Below are 17,913 nucleotides of genomic sequence, written 5' to 3' on the forward strand. Positions count from 1 at the left end.
TTTTATAGTACTCTGATTAACAAATTAGTAAGTAATAGCACTCAGTTGAATGTGGTTGTTCACCATATAGCTATTTTTTTTATATTGCCTAAAATACTTAGAAATATAATTATTGTGCATTATGCATAATTAATTCTAAAGTAAAGATAATGGTAAACCACTACTAATGACTCAAATAGTGCAAATCCTTCAGAAGGAATTGCTAATTATTTTGAACAGTATTCTTAAGTGGAAAAATATATCCTTTTAATGTAAGCTGTACATTTATAAATAGTTTCTTAGTTGTTCTCAGGGAGGTTTGGAAAAATAGTAGTTATTGATTAGCTAATAGTGAACTATGCATGTGCTGGGAAAAGTTACTTCGGTAACAGTTTATTTTAAGGTGACAGTTACACGTTACTACATGTACTTACTATAGTAATAACAGTTCATTATGCATAATTACAAGTAACTAACTATAAACCAAACCCTATAACCATAACTTTATAGTAGGTAAATGCAGTTAATTAATATTAACCAGCACTTGTTTAAGTACAATGTAACTACATCACCTTAAAATAAAGTGTACATGTTAATTTTAAAAGTATGTGTTACAATATTGTGTTACTCCCTAAAAAGTAACTAATTGCGTTACTTAGTTACTTTTTATGAAAATTGATGCATTACTTTTTTAATGCTATACATTTTTCACCTGGGCAGGGCTTGCTTATTTGTTTTTTAATAACAAAAAAAATCTATTTTTGGCACAGGGAATAGGACACAGGAGAAGAAAGTTCAGCACTCCTACTTCAGCAATATAAACAAAACAATTATGAAACACAAATGTGATGTTTAAAAAGTCATTTTTGCTTATTCATAGTTGAATTGGTTCATCGAAGGTCAGCAGCAAAGACATTAATAAAGTTAATAAAGTGAGATAATGAGATTACATACATAAAATATGTGTTATTTTAACAAAATATTGCAGGTTTGCCTAATATTCAAAATATGCATTTCACTGTTTTTATTCATTTTGAGGAAAACTGGATCTGTTTTTGTGCGGTGAGTAAATGCATGATCACATTTAGTATAGAACTACAATGACCATCATGTTCACACAGCACACACACAACGCCTCTGCACCGAGATTTTCGCATGCGTTTTTTCGTATCCGTCATTCTGTGGCTCGTCTAAACTGTCAAAACACCATTCAAATGCTTGTTACGGATGCGAAAAACGCAGAAAATCGAACCCGATCCGTTCCGATTTTTTTTTTTTTTTTTGACGGACGAAAGTTTCGGAGGCAGTGTGCACGTGTGATTGACATAACGTGAGGTTGTATTTATTTTTTAACGTGCGAAAATTTCGGACGCGAATTTCGCACTCCGAACAATTTCGGCCTTTAGCCTACTCCCGTTTTTTTTTTTTTTTCAACATGTCAGTCAATAAATGGGAAAACAAAGTAACTTGCATTACTTATGCAAAATGATATTTTCAGATATTATGTTGTACATTTAAAAGTAATGTGTTACTTTATAAGTTACTTGAAAAAAGTAATCTGATTACTTTTAATGCGTTACCCCCCAACACTGGTAAATATAGTTACAAATTGGTACTATTGCGTTGCATTTATTCCTGTTTAGTTATTCAGTAATGACGGAACAGTACAGTAACATATCTAGTAATCAAGCAGTATGAGAAAAGCTCCCATGGTTTTATTAACTGCTGTGGTATTGTTTTCCTGCAAGCACTGATGTTGGAGCTGCACATCAGGCTCTGACTTCGCATTGTGAAGCCGATGAATAGCCATTTCAAGCCAAATTAGAGGGCAGATCTCGCTGAGAGGAATTGTTGCACTTTTTTCTTCCAATGACCCGACATCCCAGACGAAGGTCATTCATCATATTAATATCTCTCTGTATCCTGTTTTTTTTTTCTCTCTTGGAATGAATTCCTTAATATAAGACAGATGTGTGCATGGATTCATCTAAGAAAACTTCTCAAAGGTTTGTTAAAGTAAAAATGAAGATTTAAAAATAACTTCAAGCCATGCAATCAGTTTGACCCAAAGGGAAGCTGAATATTGATTTTTTTTTTTTTTAGGAAATAAGTTAAAATTAGCACTCCCGATGTGTTTGATGTGGAATAATACAGCGCTGCTTTTTGAAGTGCCGGTATAACACACTTCTCAACATGTCACAGCTTTACAGGAGATCAGATAATTAATCAGCACAGGGTTTGATTCCCTTTAACCTGCTTAAGGGCCCCAGGCTAGATCTGTTTCTTGAGAAAGCAAAAAAAGCACAAGATGCTAATGATGCTGAAATAATCACCTGAAGTGAAAAACATTTTCAATGCTTTTCCACGCAAGCACAAACACGTACTGAGAGTGAAATGCCATGTGTAATGTGCTTTTCCCGCTCTCTCTTTGATCAGTTTCGATATAGTGCGAGTCTGGAGTCTTTATCTGCTGCATATTGAGCTCTGGTTTCACCAGCAGATCTGTAATGATAAAGAGAGATCGGGAAAAATACAGATGTTCTCTGCAGGATCAGAGCCTGAAATTGCAGTTTCCTTATAATGATCCGTACTGCAAGAATGTCTTCTTGTGATTTCTCAGTTTGGTTGCTGCAATACTTAATGTTAAAGTGCAATGCACACTGGGAGTATCGAGCTGGATTTGAGTCAGGTTCAAGAAAATAAAGGGCTGGTTTTGAAAAGAGAGTTGCTAGAGATGGTGAGCACTAAATTATAAAAGATGGTGTCATAAAATTGTAATGAGCAATTAGAGAGTACTGATAAATGGCATTTGAGAGCCTTTCAAATCATAGTTTGCAAGTTCACCCCTTGTTCGTGTTACAGGGAATCTCAAGGATTTCTGAGCAAAAATAATACAAATAGATGGACAGATATTTTAGAAGAAAGAAAAATCTCAGATCTTGCTACAGTCTCGACAGCATTGCGATTACATGGAGAGAATACATATAAATATAATGAAAATGAAACAGTTGTGAAACATAAGAAGAGTTCATTTGCAAAAACAGATAACTGTTTTGGTTTGTTTTTTTAGTTAATTTTTATAAACCATGTTTTTTTTATTGTGCATTCCAAGTAATAGCAATCAAACTGCAGCTGGGTTGTTTTTATTAAGTAATAATAACTAAAACTTACAAAATTAAAGTTCATTAAAAGTTTTTTCAAAACCAAAGTAACAACAAAAAAGTAATTGCTATGGATTCTTACTAGGACTGGTTGTTAAAGATCCCTAACTTTCAGCACAACAATTGAATGGGGATGTCATCTTGGGTGGGGTGAAATTTTGGCACAGATCTCATGGTGCCACCAATGCGACACATCTCCAGTTGTGTGCCCGACCTCATTGGGTGTTTCGGCCACTTATCACAAGACACCCTCTGCCGGGGTTGGCCCACCACGGGTTGATCAGACCCGGGTGTGTGTCGCACGGTGGTGGCACCATGCGATCATTTGGCAGCCCATGATGCGTCCATACGTTTCAGCCACAGCCAGTGACTGCTCCGTTCCGCTGCAGTGGCAAGTTCTTTGATTGCCCTCCGTTGGGACTGCCCTCTGATCCCTACTTCCTTCAAGAGCCTTGTGGTAGAGCTGGCTACAAAACCTCTGCATCCCACCTCCACTGGCCACACCTTCACGTTCCAGCCCCGCCCCTCTGCTTCAGCTGCTAAGTTGGCATATCGCAGCCTCTTCCGCTCGAATGCCTCGTCGATGGCATCCTCCCATGGGACAGTCATTTCAACGATGAAGACACGCCGGCAGGACTTGGACCAGAGGACAAGGTCTGGGCGCAGGTTGGTTGCTGCAATTTCGGGTGGGAAGGTGAGCCTCTGGTTAAGGTCTACCCGCATTTCCCAATCCCGGGCTGCGTTCAGTGGGCCAGAGTCTGGGAGTGATGGCTTAGTCCACTGTTTCTCCCCTTCCCGCATGAAGGTTGTTCTCCGTGGGATGGTAGTCTGGGCATTTAGAGGCGTGGCGTTGGTGGTTACCCTCTTGTTCTCAAGTTCGGCAGCCAAACACCTCAGCACTTGGTTGTGGCGCCAGGTGTACCTTCCTTGAGTTAGGCTGGTCTTGCAACCCACCAGGATGTGTTTGAGGGTTGCTGGGGCTGCACACAGGGGACAGGCTGGGTCCTCTCCATACCAGAGATGTAGGTTGGTTGGGGAGGGCAGGACGTCGTATGTGGCTCTGATAATGAACCTTAGCCTATTAGCCTCCATACCCCACATCTCACTCCATGTGATTTTTCTCCTCTCCACGCCATCCCACTTCATCCAGCGGCCTTGCTAGGCTTGGGAGACAGCCTTGGCACACCTGGCTGCTTCCTCCTGGTGGCGCACCTCCTCCACCACCATGTGCCGCCGTTCGGTTGGAGTAGCCTTTTGCCATGTGGGTGTTGCTGCTTCCAATCCAAGGCCCCCTCTGCCATGTTTGACATGCCCCACTATATCCCGGTGTCTGAGGGCAGCCTTTGCCGCTGCAACCGCTGCCGACGGCTTCCATTTCCTCCCCGTTGCTAGGGTAGGAGCAGCACCTCTGACGACTGGATCCCGGGATTCTGTGAGAGTCATTTCCAGCCTTGATTTGGCACATTTGTACTCCTCCACCAGGCTTGAGATTGGCAGGGAGAGGGCTCCGTTGCCATACAGGCCAATGCTGGTAAGGCATCTCGGCAGTGATCTATGATCTAATAAAACACTCGGTTAATCACTGTAACGTCAATCTCCTCAATTAACATAAATGCCTGACAAACTTTGTTGCTGTGACTACACGCGAAAGAGCTTTTCGGTCCCCTCACCACTGTAACATGAAAAAGTTTCAGCTTTTATTTTCCTTTTACGCCCCGAAGAAGATATCACGGGTCCATCAAGTTCGTTGAAATGATCCATCCTCGATCACTTTTCAGCTTTGATGAACTAACTAACTCCTCTCAGCTAGCGTGTCTTTTCGGAGTGACTAGCAGCCTTGTCACCTGACCTGAATACTCCACGCTGATTCACTAAACCGGATTTATCCAGGGGGGCCAATGTTTCAGAAAACACTGAAGCTTCCCTGGGCGCCGCCATTGATCAGACCATCACCTGCTGTTAGCAATCCATTGACTCCCATTAATTTTGGCGTCGCTTTGACAGCGAATAACTTAACATCTGAGGCGTTTAAAGACTCCATTTGTCCATTATTTCTAAAGAAGCACGAAAATGTATAAAAGCCTCCATTACCTTGTATCTTATGCATGGCCCCGTAGAAGCAGTTTTTGTAAAAACAGGCTAACGATTGCGTCATAACCACGCGACTCTCTGTCGCACAGTAGAGAAATTACCGTATGGACAGGAGGAGAAGCTCACGGGCAATCGGGGGGACGCGGAGGCAAAATAACAAAATAATTAATCAGAATACTTAGCAAAAGTTGCTCCTGCTCCAAGCTCATGGACACCTCCTACTCACACTCTCCGTCTCTGCAAGTTTCAGAAGGGAATGATTCAGATTTCTCTTTGCACAGCTACTAGAAGATAGACAGGTTGCTCACGTCACATCTACGTCGTCAAGCTCAGTTTGAGTCTGCGCAGTACGCTCAGCCATCAGGAAGTGAGAGCTTCTAATTTACTTCACATTTCTCCTTTGAATCCAATGGGGTTCGCTGTGTCCATTTCTTTTACTGTCTATGGATTTATCGGGTTGTGCTGTTCACAAACAACAAGGTGCTTGTCGGTTTCTGCTGTTAAACAGTAAAACATGAACCCGCTTTGCCTTGACAGTGGACAAGACCGGCTTTTGTGAGAAAACGTGTTTAGGGTTCAGAACGTGACATATGTAGAGAATAACACGCAGTCAGTTAATTTTTTTTTAAACGTGGCTTTTATCGTTTTTTGCAAATGGACTCACATGACATATAGGCTAACTAACATGATCTCATCTTCTCTGGTTAGTATGAGAAGACTTCATACATTAAGGGGGGTTTCCCGGACAGAGATTAAGCCTAGTCCTGGACTAAAATAGCCTTTTAAACCAGATTAACAGAAATCTGCTTTCTCTGTCATGGTTTTAAATAGTCTTAGACTTGGTTTAAGTCCAGAGTTTAATAAACTGATTTCCCGGAGGAAGATTAGAGCTTAGATTAAACCTAATAGGAGGTAATTTAACTTCAGATTAACGTCATGTTTCAAAGAAAACACATGTATTACTTGGTCTTTCTCAGTGAAGTTCAATACATGTGTGTGTCTATATACAGTGTGTGTGTGTGTGTGTGTGTGTGTATATATACACAGCATATACACACACACACACACACACACACACACACACACACACACACACACACACACACACACACACACACACAAGCAAGCTTGAAAGTCACTTCCCTATACTCAAGGGGTACAGTATAACTGCATAGACTATCATCCTTGTTAGCATGTCTGCCTTCCACACTGGAGACCCGGGTTCAAATCCAGTTCAGGGTGGGTAGAGTGGTAAACTTTCCATTTGCTCACAATGTTTTTGTAAATGCAATTTCTCGAGGGAACACAAAACATTTTGCGAGTGAACGCAAAGTTTCTTGAGGGAACACAAAACATTTTGCGTGCGAATGAAAAGTTTCTCCAAGGAACGCAAAACATTTGTGAGAGAACACTATTGCATTGACGCATAATTTTTTTTCCAATCTCATATTATTTTTCCTTCACCATGTCCCTTTAGGGGCTTTGTAGATTCCACAGCTGCCATTTGCTTTAAAAGAGTTTTCTCTTGTTGAGTAATTTATTTTGATTGCTGTCTTTTTCTGCAGTCATTGTTTTCCTTGAATTTGTGATTGGATTCTCAGTTCCATGCAATTTTAAGCTTTTTATGGTCCATTCCATGTTTTATAGGCAACTTTTGTCATGCTAATTCAGATTAGCACAGTTGGTTTTAAATTAATCTGTTTTAATTTAGTTTAGGACTCAATAGTCCAAGTGTTAGTAATCTGTCCTTAATCTGTGTTTCAGAAAGCCATTTTTTATGACACGATTAACTATTCTAGATTAAGGCCTACTCCTGTCTTAATTTAAACCCTGTCCTGGAAACCACCCCTTAATGATTAACTGTGAAGGTTTACATTACAGAGACTTTGACACAATGTGTGCTGTGAACATTCTTACTTCAAGTTGTTTGATTGACTTGATTGAAACATTCTCTCAAGTGACTTTGTCTAATTGGATCAGACAGGCTTGGCTTTTGGTTTGGGTGAACGCTGAACTACTATCTTTCTTTTTTACTCTGCTGGTCCACCTGACACATTCAAAACACACAATGTCGACAAGCAGTTTGAGGGAGCCACAGGCATGGTTTGAAGTAAATGGCATACTGCCAACTTTACTTTGCTCATAACCTCAGCCATATTACCTCAAGTCACGATTCAGCCGGCGTATTCCGTAAGCTATGAAGCCGCATAGCCTCACATGAACTACTGAGCAGCAGACCAAATCAGGGTTAATAGCTAGTAATTTCCCTTTCTTCTTACTTCGAAATTACTTCGAATTTGTCCCGTCCTTTAGGTGGCCTCCATGTGGTGTTTGTCATTCATGTCACTCACTGTAGGCCTTCATTGGGAAGTGTGCCAGAGCATTAAAAGACTTTATAATTACTCGTGCATCAAGATTAGCCCATCCAAACAGATTTCTCTTCTCCCTCCTGACTTTAGGCGATCTATATGTATTGAAACCAAGTAGACATTTAAGTATCTGCAAGGTCAGTGACATAAGTTGCGCAGTTCCCTTGGGGGAACCTCGAACGCTAAAGGTACTAATTATCGCTCACACGCTGCGCATTTTCAAAGAGCAGACGCTGATAAGATGCAAGTAGGCAACGGACCGTGGTGTGTGTGTATTTGCATAATTCAAAAGCTAGGCTGAATATGAGCCTAATGTAAATCATCAACGGCCTACAGTGGAGATTAACCAGAACAGAAAGGAAGGAGAGCACCATGAGTAAACTATGCCACACGTACCAGGCCAGACAGTGTCTGATCCTAATCGCTTGTCAACGAATCAACAAGAGCCCTCAGCACTTGACAGCAAGACCTTGAGTATGGTTATCACCCTCGAGTCTTGTCTCAATGTCAGGCTGACCGTGTTCACGAGCACAAATGCACACCCCCACGTTCAGTGCCTGCCAAAGACACAAACACTCGGAGGATAGAGGGTGTAAATGACCTTTTAGAGCACAGGGTTGAAAGACAGCAAAGAGCAAAGCGGAATATCAATTCATGTAGTCACTTCGCATCCATTGTCCATATTGCCCGTATGGCAATGCGAATATTTTTTTGAAATATATTGCAAAATATATTTACATAAATATATTTTTGATAATATATTTTAATCTAAATACGCTACCTTTTCAAAACTTTTAAAGAGTTTAATACTTTTATTCAGCAAGGATGCATTTATTAATCAAAAATAACAGTAAAGACATTTATGATGTTACAAAACATGTGCATTTCCATAAATACTGTTCTTTATAACTAAAAATATTAAGCAGCACAACTGTTTTCAACACTGATAATAATAAGAAATGTTTCTTGAGCACAAAAATCAGCATATTAGAATAATTTCTGAAGGATCATGTGACACTGAAGACTGGAGTAATGATGCTGAAAATTTTGCCATTACAGGAAAAAAAATACATATATTATAATATATTCAAATAAAAACAGGTGTTTTGAAATTGTAATACTATTTCACAAAATATGCAGTCTAGATGAAAATTAAAGACTATCAAAAAAAACTATCATTTACTAAACTATCATTTACAAACTATCATTTTTAAAAAATCTTACCAACCCCACACTTTTGAACTTACTGAAATTTGTATTTTAACATAGAAATGTCCTCACCCTAAAGTATATTTTGTAAAATATATTGAATCTGAAGGTGAAAAACAAATTAAACTGATCTCTTCTGAAGGTATTTTACAATGCAATATATTACATCAGCTAGATTTTTGCATTTTCTAAAAAAATATGAGTGGGGTTTGCCTGTGCAGAACTTTCCGACACAATTTCTTGTGGTCTTGTGGGAGGTATAAGGCATTGTTTGGTTGTTGCTAGGGTGTTATGGGTGGTTGCTAGGTGGTTTTGTCACAAAAGCTCTCTCAAAATACGATCCATTTTATCCTGTGAGAGCCAAAAATCCAAGTAAAGTACTCTGAAAGGATCACACGTCTCCTCTTCTCAACAAGCTGTTTGATTTGTGATTCCATTCAGGTTTGAAGCACAAACAGTGCAGGACGAGTTACGCATCAAAGTTTAATACTTTAGGTTAGAGGTTTGTTCGAATCCCTGACCCTAAGCTATTGTTTACTGATACATTTTTCAGCTATAACTGCCTGTAATATTGATGTGAATCTATTCTAACTCTTCTTGCACTCTAATGGGCCCAAGTCAAAAGCTATGTTGGCTGAGGAGGGAAAGGAGGTCGAGGGTGAGCTTCTAAGACTCCAGACTGTATTTCTCATTGTAAATGGATGGTGTCTTGCCTTCTGAAAGCTTTTGAAGTCCTCTCTTGATATAACAGGTCCGTAAAAAATCTGTGTGGCCGTGACATAAGTGAAAGAATGTGCCGCCAGGGGACTTCTGAGAGCGTTAATGTACCATCACCAGATTTTAAAAAAAGCCTACAGGACCCCGGAGAGATGGAGAGGGGCACATCACATAGATTTCTAACTCATTCAGTAGTAACAGGAGTTTTATTTCAAACGTGCTTGCAGCACGTCATCAAAAAAGTATGAATAAAATAAACAGAAAAAGCACAGAGATCATCCTTTAAATTCTCATAAACATCAGGGGGCTCAGATATGTCAACGGGGTCTTATTTCAGAAAACAGATTATGAATCATGATCTGTTATCTTTCCAAATACTCTTAACTGCTGGAAATGGTATGTTCTGTTCAATTGTTCACTTTAATTTAGGCAGACTAGATTACTGAATGTGATCTTGGATGACACAGCACTAAGTTTGATGTAGCCTCTGTATATTTCTATATATTTATCTATATATATATCTATACTTGGTGGTAGAAACCTATACATAGGAGCCTGATAAAAATGTTATTATTAAACAACAACTTTAGACGGACCTAGAGGCTTTTGCATCTGAAGTCTTCATATATATATATAATGTGTGTGTGTGTGTGTGTGTGTGTGTGTGTGTGTGTGTGTGTGTGTGTGTGTGTGTGTGTGTGTGTGTGTGTGTGTGTGTGTGCGTGCGTGCGCGTGCATGCGTGCGTGTGTGTGTGTGTGTGTGTGTGTGTGTTTGTGTTCATGTTTAGTTTCGTTTTTATGGACTTTTTTTTGCATTCATCAGTTCCTGTTTTCCTTTGTTCAGTTTTCCGCTTCTCCTTGGTTGTCATGGTAACTATGATTTCCCATCATATACACACACAGAGAGAGAGAGATGCATGTATATAGCCTACTGTATAATTATAATAAAAATATATACACATATTATAACAAAAACTTTTATGTTAGATGTGATTAATCGCGATTAATCGATTCGACAGCAATCTATATAAGTTCAAAAGTATGAAATCAAGTGAAAGTTCACATGAGCAGCATTTGAAATAGAAATCTTTTAGAGCACATTTGCACATTTTTGGAATCTGCATCCCATGAAAGGAATAATTTTGTAAGACAGGCAAATAACTCTTAGGCTTTAATCTGGCCTAGTTGCTGAACAAGCCCTCTCCCTCTGTTGCCTTTAAGGCAATAACATAGTGGCCATTTCCAAGGATTATACTATGATTTTCTGTTAGAGCCAGCAGTGTGGACAAGATTTTGACAGATTCAGGGCGGTTAGTGTGATTTCTTTTTACCCCTTTACAGTGGCTAAAATAGGACACGCTGAATAAGTACGGGTGCCAAATCTAGAACTTATCTCCCTCTCAAGGGCAAACCAGAAACTAATGTTCTCCGCAATCGTCACACTTTAATACTGAGCTCAGAAAACAGGGACATTTTATCACCTTTTTTTCCCTCCGTGATCAAATGTGAGACACATATAAGCAGAACTGGCAAAATAAAAAGGTGATAATGAGTTCACAACAGCAGCTGAGATATTGTGACATCTGTACTGTCTAGCGAATCTTTAAGAGAGGATACCATATCCACTATTTTTAACCTTATACACAACATTTTAATCACCTTTTAGGTCTGTGCCATTTAAAAACTAAAGTGATAGGCAGTGCTTTTCCTGATTGGATGACCTCTAATAAAAGTCACATTTAGAACTTAAAGGTTAAGACCAGCTGTCATGACAATGTTTGTGCCATATAGACTGTAATACAATCAATTAAATATTAATGTGTAATTTGTATTTGTTTTACTATCTGGTATTGTTTATATAAGAACATGAAATTGGTACTCAGGACATCTTCAATAACAGATGGCTTTGCTGCCACCCTGTGGTCAATAGATTAAAATGCTGTTGAAAAATTGTGCAGTGTGTTTGTTTTTTGTCATTATTTTTCTATTTTCATCACCATGACTGAACATTTGGAACACGTGTATTTCTCCCAGAATCCTGCTATAATAAAGGGCCACAAAAGAACTTTCACATGATCAATTTCATTCCCACGATTTCATTCTTTCATTTCAGCTAAAATAAGCACTTTAAGCCCTTCTCATCCCACACTCTTTGACTGTGTACGTGCCCCAGGGGCCTTTAAGATTTTAACACGACCTGCTTCTGTTCTTTCACTGGCAGGTCAGCTTTACTCTGATCTTATTATCTCTGTGCCTCAGGAAAAGTTGTAGATCTTGACTGGAGCAGGCGTCTGCCCTCTAGTGACTGAAAAGCATGTCTTGTAGTACATCGATTGAAGAGGAATTTACACTCACGTAGCTTTCAGATTGCATCGTTAAAGATTTAGTCCAAAAAAAAGTCAAATTTCATTGCAGTGAATTACTTCATACAGCCACCATGAAAAATAAGAACATAGCAGTATTTATTATAAATTATTTATCTGTGAACATCGTTAATTATTATTATTATTTTTTTTTATGTGCCCTCATGATCTTTAATCAAAATAACTTCCCCTCCCTCTTGCAGCGACTTCTCATCTCTTCTCTGATAACGTGTTTACTGGCGTGAGGGCGGTAAACCAGTCATGAGATCACAGCGACAAACAACAACGATCCAGTCAATTCCTAATGAACAGAATCAAGTCCCGTACTACATTTTTTCTTGTTCGAGAAGTCGTTTAACTCGGATTTACAGGGCACCACTAATAGGGAAGAAAAGACTATCGCAAACTTAAGTTTCATGCCATTACAGTAAGATATCTATATAGATGTTGAATCTAAAAGTAAATAATAAAATAATAAAAGTAGGTTTTCAGACGTGACTTGAAGACTGACAGGTCAGATGCAGATCTAACATGAAAAGGCAAGCTATTCCATAATGTAGCGCCCGCAATGGCAAAGGCGCGATGACCTCTGTGTTTTAACCTGTACCGTGGGATTGATAAAAGTTTCTGTGTCCCTGACCTAAGACCTCTGGAGGGATTGTATTGCACTAATAGCTCAGACAGATAGAGAGGAGCTAGGTTATTTAGGCACTTATAGACAAATAAGAGAATTTTAAAATCAACCCTAAAACGAACCGTAAGCTTGTTATAATATTTTTAATTCCAGTGGTACTGGTGGATTTCCGCGGGAAATTCGAGCATGACTTTGCGTCATTACGTCACATCTGTACACATAAAGAAGGTGTCTGGGCTAGTAGGCTATATTGCGTAAGAGGATGTTGGAGGTGGAGATTTATAGCCTTTTCTCACAGCACTTGATATAATTAAACTTATCAGTTTGATGGCGGATCCAGAAAGGTTCAAACAACAATCACCAGCAATCAGTGACAACTGGAGATTCACCCATTGTAAAATGCAAAAGACTTCGTTCGGACTTCGGAGTGGCTACAGAAAAAAAGAGACTGCAACCGGGCCCATGCGAAAAAAAGGATAACATTGGAAGGGCAGTATATGTTTTCACGCAACGCTGATGTTTTTAGCATTAACAATTTGAGAACAAAGTATAATTTGCACGGTTTGACGTGATATGATAAGCGATTGTTAGATTTAATCAGCACGATTTACTGCAATGCTTTTTTTCCCTTAGTTGGTCGATCAGAACGAAAGTGGATGTTACTTACTTGTTCAGATGACATTTTCTGGTGAAAATTCTTATGTTGGTCATACTTCCAAAAAGTAGAATCTGTGGTTTCGAATGACAGTATCCACACCAGTGACTGACAGCCGCACATTCTCCTCAAAACATTGAATTCATCCGCGCCGTTCCGAGGCACAACCCACGTAAAGTTGATAATTCCGCGAATAATTTAGCCTGGAAATCCAGACCTAAATCTAAAAGATGAATGGTCTGGTGTCGACTAATGAAATCGCACCAAGCATGCATTTGAAAATCTCACTGAACGCAATTGGATAACACTACGGCTAATCACAACAATAAACCCCATACACTTACCAGCGGAGCTAACTGGTAGATTATACTCTTACCGGATCCGGTCTGCAAAACAGCAAAAACGTCCTTCTTGCAAAGGAACGATTCGAGCGGCATCTTCTGTTCCTGTTTTAAATAAAAAGCCAAGTCTAACTCATTCATTGTAGCGGCCAAAGCCGTTTCAAACAACTGGTATTCATCCATTGGCATCTTGCAATGTTTACTAATGACTTCGATGTCACAGCGCTGTCGTCATCTGTTTAGCTCGCCTCTGGCCCGCCTGTATCAGATAACCCGATGTGATTGGTGCAGCTCAGATCGAGGGGCATATTTAATGAGCATCATTACTCGACACCAGAGTAACTCGCTGAGCAAATTCAACTTGTGCTCTTGCGAGAACTCTGGATTACCAGGGTACGAATAACTACAATTGCAGATTTCGAACAGTTATGGAGGCAAAGAGGAAAAACTACGGACTGCAGCTTTAAGTTATCTAGGCTAATGCATTACATGCTAGATTATTTAGGCTCTAAAATATGTTACATCCTACAGAGGCCCAGAGAGCTCAACACGCTGCAAATGAATAAAAACACACTCAAAATAGAAAGAACACCAGCAAATTAAGAAAACATCTTCATCTGTTTGACAACACGTGCATGCTGAAAATGCTCACAATGCAACCAAATACAGAAACTCGCTGCAAATACTCACAATGCAACCAAACACAGAAATGCACTGCAATTACTCATAACGCAACCAAATACAGAAACACGATGCAAAAGCTCACAACGCAATCAAATACAAATAAACACTGCAAATACTCACAACGCAATCAAATACAAATACACACAGCAAATACTCACAATGCAACCAAACATAGAAACGTGCTGCAAATACTCACAACGCAACCAAACACAGAAACACGTTGCAAGTACTCACAATGCAACCCAATACAGATATGCGCTGCAAATACTCATAAAGCAACCATATACAGATATGGGCTGCAAATACTCACAACGCAACCAAATAACCAACAAATTGTTGTCAAACTGGTGAAATTTCTTAATTTGCTGGTGTTTTTTCTATTGGCATGTGTTTTACCACTGTACATATCAGATCAGGGCTAGTTGTCACATGATGATGGTATCTCAGTAATAAGTTTTGGAGTCAAAAATTAAATGAAGCAAATGTATTTTTCTCGTAGATGTTGTATGAATGTTGTTCAAAACCTCTTAACCCTTTCATGCATGAATTATGATAACCTCAGTCAGGTTTTTTTCCTATGTGTTTTTATTGCTCTTAGGGCATGAAAAACAAGATTCAAATTCTTGTTTTTTTTCTTTACACATTTTTCAAAGAGATTTTTTAGATGTCCACTTGACTGGACAGCATGCGTTTATGGTTTAAACTGAAGAGATACTGTATTAAACATAATACAATAATCAAACAGATAAAGTGTGTGTATTTAACAAACTAATCAATAAAATTATATCAAATCATCTGAAAGCTATAAAATATAAACAAAACAATAAATGCAAAATATTGCAAAGGCAATTGAACTTCATTCAAGTTGCACTTCACGTATCTTTGATATCAGAACATGAGGACGTGATTCCATCAGAATTTTCTACAGTCTATCAAGCTGCAACTGTGGAAACCACTCAGATGCTCCAGTGCACCAGAGTATGTCAGTTTACCCTTATTAGCTGATAATTCTGATTATGTTCAAGATGGACACATTTCTAGCATAGTCCTCTTCTGAGAAAACCTAGCGATACGTTTTTTTCAGTCTCATCCGAAATGATCAGTGTTGGGGGTAATGCATTACAAGTAACATGCATAACACATTCAGATTACTTTTTTGATGTTACAAGTAAAGTAATGTGATACAAGTAACATGCATTACATAATCAGATTTTTTTATGTTACGAGTAAATTAATATATTACAAGTAACATGCATTACCTAATCAGATTACTTTTTGATCTAACATGTAATTAATTACAAGTAATGTGCATTACGTAATTACTTTTTGATGTTACGAGTAAAGAAACGCATTACAAGTAACATGCATTACGTAATCAGATTTTTTTAATGTTACAAGTAAAGTAATGTATTACAAGTAACATGCATGACATAATCATTACTTTTTGATGTTACGAGTAAAGAAACGCATTACAAGTAACATGCATTATGTAATCAGATTACTTTTTGATGTTACGAGTAAAGAAACGCATTACAATAACGTGCATTACGAAATCAGATTACTTTTTGATCTAACAAGTAATGCATTACAAGTCACATACATTATGTAATCACATAACTTTTTTTGCTGTCAATGAAAATTACATTCTAATAATACAAATACATTTATTTACAGTAAAAAAAGTCACTGCAGATTAAGCATTTTCAAAAACAATATTCACAGTATAAGTATGAATTGTAGCTGAAATATAGCTATTGATGCATGAGGTCCACTATAGTGGACAGATGATTAATCAGAGTTTTCTCCCAATCTAAAATCAAAAATTGGAAAATTTAACTGTGATATGACTCATTAGATATTGCTTGATGCTTCAATATTTTTTTTACCTACAAGAGTCTCCTAGGATAGAAGGAATGGGTGGATATTCCGGAGCAACTTGGCATTTCTGACTGACCATAAGCCATCTTGCTTTGGAGGGGAAAAAAAATCGAAACACAACGGCTTGCCACTTGGTTGCAATGTATAGGATGATGCACCAGGGTCCACTGAAGAGGTTGATGTGCAACTATGCAATCAAAACATGTGCAAATTCAAGAAAATGCTTTTTTAATAGCTGTCCACTGTAGTGACCACTATGCATGAAAGGGTTAAATTAGGATCATTTAATTATTCTAAAAAGTATAAACATGTATAATAAACATTATACATCTGTAAACATCTATATAATATATCTAATATATCTATATATGTATATCTATATAACATCTAGAAACATTTTAAATATATTTTTTAGATATGTGGTAAACAGTAAAACACAGTAAAATCACATTTGCATATTATTCAGACAAGAATCTTACCTTTTATTTTTTTTTTTGTTTAAATAAAGTAATGGATAGCTCTCAACACAACAAATGTGGTGTCCCCAAGTGGTGTCACCAAATTCATCTGAAAATGCAACTTTTAATGACTTATGCAGTCTCAAAATTATTCAACCCCCTCAATAGAATCCCTCACAACAGCACAAATCTGCAAAACAGGTGTTTTCTCAAGCACACCTGATGCAATTAAACAAGGGCTTCATTAGTTGCACCAAGTGTGCTTGAGCTAGAACACATGAAATATCTTATCTGGCTAGGTTTGTTGAGTGTCACACATTTAACTGCATGTTAGAAATATGGCTAAGTCAAAAGAATGGTCCATAAAGTTAAGAGAAGATATCGTCGCCCTTAACAAACAAGGAACAGGATACAAAAGATAGCGAAGGCACTAAATGTTCCTAGACACTGTTGGAAGCATAGTTTGCAGGTTCAAAGTTAAAGGAACAGCGGTTACACTACCTGGACGGGGCAGAAAAAAGGAAGCTATCAACGGTTGCAAACAGATTTCTGAGAAGGCAGGTTCAGAAAAACCCTTGAGTGACTGCAAAAGACCTGCAGCAAGACCTGGTGGCCACAAGCACTGAGGCTAGTCCCCGGCTGCTTTGCATCCTCTGGCACTGGAAACCTGCAGCGTGTGGAAGGCCAGATGGATGAATTTTTGTATATTAGGAAATCCTAGGAGAAAACGCCATGCCGTCATTGAGGAAGCTGAATCTTGGGCGTCATTGGACCTTCCAACAGGACAATGATCCCTTCCCAAGCATACCTCAAATTCCACCAAACCTTGGTTGCAGAAGAAGTCAGAAGATTCTACACTGGCAATCAGAGTCACCTGATTTTAACCCCATAGAAAATATCTGGTGGGACTTGAAGAAGGCAGTTGCAGCACGCAAACCCAAGAATATTACTGAATTGGAGGCCATTGCTCATGAGGAATGGGCTAAGATTCCTCAGAAATGCTGCCAGAAGCTAGTGTCTGGTTATACATCTCATTTTCCTCAGGTCATAACAGCATAAAGATGTTCTAATGAATACTAAATAAAGATGCTTGCCATGAAGAGGTTGAATGATTTTGAGACTAAGTCATTAAAGTTGCATTTGAGTTTGGGGAAACCACTAGAAACATGTTGAGCTATTTCAATTACTTTTCACTATCTCACACTTACAAATAAGTCAGAATAAATGGTATGTGTATTTGGCATGCTGTCCAAGGAGAGGGTTCCGAGCTTGGTATTTGGCCCGAACCCAGAGCACTCCCCCACTGTATTCCTGGCTGTGCTAGAAACAAACCAAGAGTGAGGAGTCGGGGTGTTTGAGGGATGCTGAAAAATG

The sequence above is a fragment of the Scardinius erythrophthalmus genome (assembly GCF_964197995.2).
Source record: "Scardinius erythrophthalmus genome assembly, chromosome: 10".
NCBI lineage: Eukaryota > Metazoa > Chordata > Actinopteri > Cypriniformes > Leuciscidae > Scardinius > Scardinius erythrophthalmus.